The sequence below is a fragment of the Camelus bactrianus genome, chromosome 17 (genome assembly GCF_048773025.1).
Source record: "Camelus bactrianus isolate YW-2024 breed Bactrian camel chromosome 17, ASM4877302v1, whole genome shotgun sequence".
In the NCBI taxonomy this organism is placed as follows: domain Eukaryota; kingdom Metazoa; phylum Chordata; class Mammalia; order Artiodactyla; family Camelidae; genus Camelus; species Camelus bactrianus.
In genome coordinates, this window is record NC_133555.1 from 356,971 (window position 1) to 362,970 (window position 6,000).

Consider the following 6,000-nt stretch of genomic DNA (forward strand, 5'->3'; position numbering starts at 1 on the left):
TCCCACCGTGAACTGTCCCCCGGGCCCCACCAAGGAGTCCTCCTGTTCCTGCATGGAGACCCCTCTGCTTACCTGCCCCACTGCCAGCAAAGGGCCCCATTGAGGGGAAGTTTCTACACCAGCGCTGGCTGGGGGGGCCTGTGCAGCCTGACATGGGACCAGGGCTGTTCTGAGGACACTGGGGTCTCTTCCATGGACTTGGCCCCCAGCCCTTGGCCCTTAGTCAGAACTCTCAGGCTTCCTCCCCTGAGGAGCCAGGCGAGGGCCCTGGTCCTGGACGGGACTGTGTCAGCACAGGGAGACATGTCTGTCAAGCTCCATGCAACAGCTTGGTCAGTGTTCTCCACTGGATGGAGAACAGCCCTTACCCCATTTTCAGGTAAGGAAGCTGGGGATCTGAAAGCTTGACTGCAACCCCCCACAGCGTGCGGGAGGGGGTGCCCAGGGTGGGGGTCAGGCCACATGGCTCAGATGGTCCTGGGGAAGGCAGGGAGGCGAGCTCACCACGACTGGCGGAGGAAGTGGCCCAGGCACCCAGGGCTTGGGAGGAGAGGGTGGGGCGTCCCTACCTGACCCTGCAAACCACACTGGGCCTGCTTCCCGCAGGGTAGGAGGGCGCTGCCGGGTCCAGGCTGACGTGGGGCACCTCCCTGATCCTGGCGGTGTGGATCGGAGCACTGGCTGGGAAGACGCCTATGTGAGGTCCCCTGCCCGTCCCAAGGCCGGCGCAGCAACATGGAAAGGCACAGCCCCAGATGCCCTGAGCACCCACCAGAAAGGGGTGGGCGAGGGAGCCACCCAGGGGGCACGCTGCTCACTGGCTGGCCTGTGTGGTGCCAGAGGGGGTGGGCGCTGGCCATGGTCCTGGCTGCCACGCCACCACACGAGCACTAGCCCTGGGGCCGGGTGGGCCAGGCCTCCAGGCTCCCTGCAACATCAAAAGGCCCTGAGGTCACAACCAGGGACCCTGCAGCTGCTGAGCCACCAGGGAGGGGCCACAGCCGTGGCCACATGTGGTGGGCTGGCAGGCAGTCAGCTTCGAGGGCCTCGAATGGGGGCACCCACATCTACACATTCTGCAGCAGAGATCTCCCCCAACTCAGACTGCAAGCAGGACAGAGCCTACGAACAGCTAAAACTCACTTTGGCCACAGAAAAGCTCTTCTTCACAGGAATCATTCCACTGAGTCGCGCCGGGGGTTCAGGGCGCAGCTCCAAGGCCTGTCTGGTGCGGCAGAACACCCCTGCTGCTCCACAGAGGCCCCAAGGGGCTCGGCACCAGCCCGGCACACCTGGCAGGCCATGGAGAGTCCCTCCAGGTCAGGACCCTTGCCTCAGAAGTGGGGGTGAGAGGAGGGGAGGAGGGAAAGGGTAAAAAGCAAGACCACTTTCTGCCTGGAGTCTGAGGCCTTTATCTGTGGGTGAAAACGCAGAGTGTTAGGTTAGGGTCCCTGGATGCAGCCGGAGATGGGCTTCTGGTCAAGCGACCTGCTGAGGGAGGACACGGGCCAGGGCAGCTCTGAACTGCTGTCTGGTTCCAGCGGAGCCCTGCAGGGACGCTGCTCCTGCCCTGAGTGGGGACAGCTCATCTCCACGTGGGGCCTGCGGTGCCACTGCCTGGGCCCAGCAGGGATGACTCAGCACCCCCAGCTGTGGGCTGGGGGCACCACCTGGTCCAGGGGTCTGGGGGCTGAGCTTCTACCATGTAAAGTAGAAAGAGAGAGAGGCAGGAGTGAGTGAGATGGAAAGACGGCCGGTGCCTCCAGGAGACCCCCAGGGGGCTTCGAAGGGAAGGGAACAGGACGCCCGGGGGCCCAGGGCTGTGCGGGCAGGAGTTCCAAGCAGGACTTTTCCCTCACTCTTCCCTGGGCCAGAGCATCCTCCCGCTTCCTGGACAATAGCTTAAGAGGAACGGCAGGAGGGGGTGTGTCTGGCAGCATCGGGGCGACTGCGAGTCTGCCCGGGGCCGGCCCCACTGAGCTCTTCGGTGCTTGGGGCCCAGGGAGGGGCCCAGGGCACCCGCGACCCTCTAGGAGGCCTTGGTGAAGAGGGCGAGACCTTTCTGAGAGTCCTTGCGTCACACTGGCCTGACGTCCCGTGCGTGACGTGAGGGACGTGGGCCGTGGTCCCAGAAGGGGCGGGTGTGTGGGCCAGGTGGGGCCCAGTTCTCTCTCCTATGCCTCTTTACCCACTTTCCAGCCTGACTGCCAAGCACTGAAGAGTTGAAAGGAGGCCGGTGTCGGCGAGGGCGCGGTGGCGCCAGGCGAGGCCAGGAGGGGCCCAAGGCTGCCATCGATGGTCAGTGAGGAGAGAAACGACAGGACACGTGCTTTGGAAATACCACTCCGGTGTCCACGTGGACAACAAAGTGAGAGACCAAGCGTCAGACGGGCCGGCCAGGCGGCCGCCAAGCCAGTAACTACCCCAAGATGGTGGAGTGAGGGGCCGACAGGAAACGGCGGGGAAGGGGCGGGTTGGACAGACACTCAGCGTGGGGAGGGGGTCTGACAGGCTCCCAGGACATGCTGGGCTCCCTCTTGGCCACCAGATGGGACTGGATGAAGGCCGAGTCTGACCCTCCGAGACGCCCCTTAACGCAGGGAGCCACACACCTGGGTCTGAGACTCAGAAGGGTGAAGTCTGGGGTGGTTGGTCTGCCGACAGTAACAGAAGATGATCATCTGACGGGGGCGGGGGAGGCAGGAGGGGAAGGTCGGAGGGCAACAGGCTGAGTGTTAAGATACTTAATGATCACGTGACTTCGATGCCTGCCACCCAGAGACATGGACAGAGGTGTCACCAAAGCCAGGGGACGACCTGGCTCCAGGAGCGAGGATGGGTGTGTGGCGTGAAGCTGAGAAACAGCTGTGTCTCAGGGCCGCTCCGTTTCACGCAGGGCTGTTCCTGCGCGGGGGCTGAGGACCGAGGAGGTGGAGGAGCTGACCTGGAGGCGGTGTAGCCATGTTACCTGGGCCACCTGTCCCCAGGCCAGTCTCCACTGTGCCCTGCAAATTTGATGGGTTCATTTATTACCACAAACAGTTTTTGCAGACTTGCTAGCGCTCTGCACACGTGAGATCAAGTCATCTGTGACCAGAGGTAGTTTTACATCTTCCTCTCCAATGTGAATGCCTTTTCTTTCTTTTTCTTGCCCAGCTACTCTCTCCCATCTTGCAGCACCGCGCTGAATGGGCGGCAGGCAGAGCGGCATCTTCACCTCGTTCCGAATCTTAGAGGGAAGTTCCGGTCTCTCAGCACTGAGTGCGGTGCCACCTGTGGCTTTGTCAGCCTGGATTTCATCAAACGCTTTTCCTCCATCAGTTGAGATCATCATGTGTTTTTTGCCCTTCGTTCTATTAACGTGGTGCGCTGTGTTGACTGATTTTCTTATTATGAAGCAGCCTTGCACCGCAGGGATTAAACTCACTTGCTCGTGATATATAACCCTTTCAGTATGCTGTAAAGTTTAACGAGCGAGTATCTGCTGAGGAATTTTGCGTCTATATTCATCAGGGGTGCTGGTCTGCAGTTCCTTGCAGTGCCTTTGCCTGGCTCTGGCACCAGGGTAAAACTAACGCACAGAATGAGGTGGGAAGTGGCCCTTCTTCAATTTTTTGGAAGATTTTGAGGACTGGTGCTAATGCTTCTTTAATGTTTGGTAGAATTACACCAGCGAAGCCATTTGGTCCTAGGTTTTTTTTTGTTGTTGGCTTATTTTTTACAATCAACTTTATTAAACCCTAGCCATAGCAATCAGACAAGAAAAAGAAATAAAAAGTATCCAAATTGGAAGGGAAAGTGTAAAATTGCCATTATATGCAGATGACAGGATACTCTATATAGAAAACCCTGAAGACTCCACACAAAAACTCCTGGATCTGACAAACACATTCAGCAAAGTAGCAGGACACAAGATTCACATACAGAAATCTGTTGCATTTTTTGCACAACAATGAAGTATCAGAAAGAGAAACTTAAAAAACAATCCCATTTTAAAAAATCACATAAAAATAGCTAGGAACAAACCTGACTAAGGCAGTGAAACACTTATACACTGAGAGCTATAAAATATTGATAGAGTAAAGATGATTCAAAGAAATGGAAATCTATACCATGCTCTTGGATTGGAAGAATTAACATTGTTAAAATGGCCACACTACCCAACACTATCTACAGAATTAATGCGATCCCTATCAGATTACCCTGGACATTTTTCACAGAACTAGAACAAATAATCCTAAAACTTACATGGAATCACGAAAGACCCAGAATTGCCAAAGCAACACTGAAGAAAAGGAACAAAGCTGGAGGAATGACCCTCCCAGATCTCAGACAATACTACAGAGCTACAGTCATCAAATCAGCATGGTATTGGTACAAAAACAGACACACGGATCAATGGAACAGAATAGAGAGAAATAAAGTCACAGACCCACAGTCAGTTAATCTTCGACAAAGGAGGCAAGAACATACGATGGAGAAAAGAGTCTTCAGCAAGTGGTGCTGGGAAAACTGGACAGCTGCATGTAAACCAGTGAAGTTAGAACACTCTCTCACTCCATACACAAAAATAAACTCAAAATGGCTTAAAGACTTAAATCTAAGACAAGACACCATAAAACTCCTAGAAGAGAACATAGGCAAAATATTCTCTGACATAACTCACAGCAATATTTTCTTAGATCAGTCTCCCAAGGCAAAATAGATAAAAGCAAAAATAAATAAATGGGACCTAATCAAACTTACAAGCCTTTGCACAACAAAAGAAGCCACCAACAAAACAGAGACAAACCTATGGAATGGGAGAAAACTTTTGCAAACAATGCGACCAACAAGGGCTTAATTTTCAGAATTACAGACAGCTCATACAGCTCAATATAAAAAAACCAAACAACCCAATTAAAAAATGGGAAAAGACCTAAAGAGGAAATTTTCCAAAGAAGACATACAGATGGCCAACAGGCACGTGAAAAAATGCTCAACATCACTAATTATCAGAGAAATGCAAATCAAAACCACGATGAGGTATCACCTCACACCAGTCAGAATGGCCATCATTCAAAAGTCCATGAACAATAAATGCTGGAGAGGGTGTGGAGAAAAGGGAGCCCTCCTGCACTGCTGGTGGGAATGTAAACTGGTGCAGCCACTAAGAAAAACAGTACAGAGGTTCCTTAAAAAACTAAAAAGTTACCATATGATTCAGCAGTCCCACCCCGGGCATACATCTGGAAAAGATGAAGACTCTAATCGGAAAAGACACATGCACCCAGTGTGCACAGCAGCAGTACTGACAACAGCCAAGACGTGGAGCCAACCTAAATGTCCATCGACAGAGGACCGGATAAAGAAGCTGTGGCATATGTACACAATGAAATATTACTCAGCTACAAAAAGGAATTAAATAATACCGTTTGCAGCAATGTGGGAGGACCTAGATATTTTCTTGGTAAGTGAAGTAAGTCAGACAGAGAAAGACAAATGTTATTTATGGAATCTAAAAAAATAATACAAGTGTATTTATTTACAAAACAGACTCACGGACATAAAAAACAAACTAATGGTTACCGGGGGAAGGCTGGGAGGCATAAATTAGCAGTACAGGATTAACAGATACATACCATTAGTATACACAAAATAGATGAACAAGGACCTACTGTACAGCACAGGGAACTGTGTTCAGTATTTTGTAATAACCTACACTGGAAAAGAATCGGAAAGGCCCTTTTTGCAGCTCATCCTATTTCTACAAAAATCATTGTTGAAATTTTGAAAGGGATTGTCCTGAATATAGATTCCTTGACATTTTAACAATATTAAGTTTTCCAATCCATAAACATGGAATGTCTTCCCATTTATTTACATCTTCTTTAATTTCTTCAGCAACATTTTATAGTTTTCATTATAAAGTGTTTCATCTCATTGGTTAATTTACTTCCTAAGAATTTTATTCTTTTTCATGCTATTGTAAATGTAATTATTCTCTTAATGTCCTTTTTG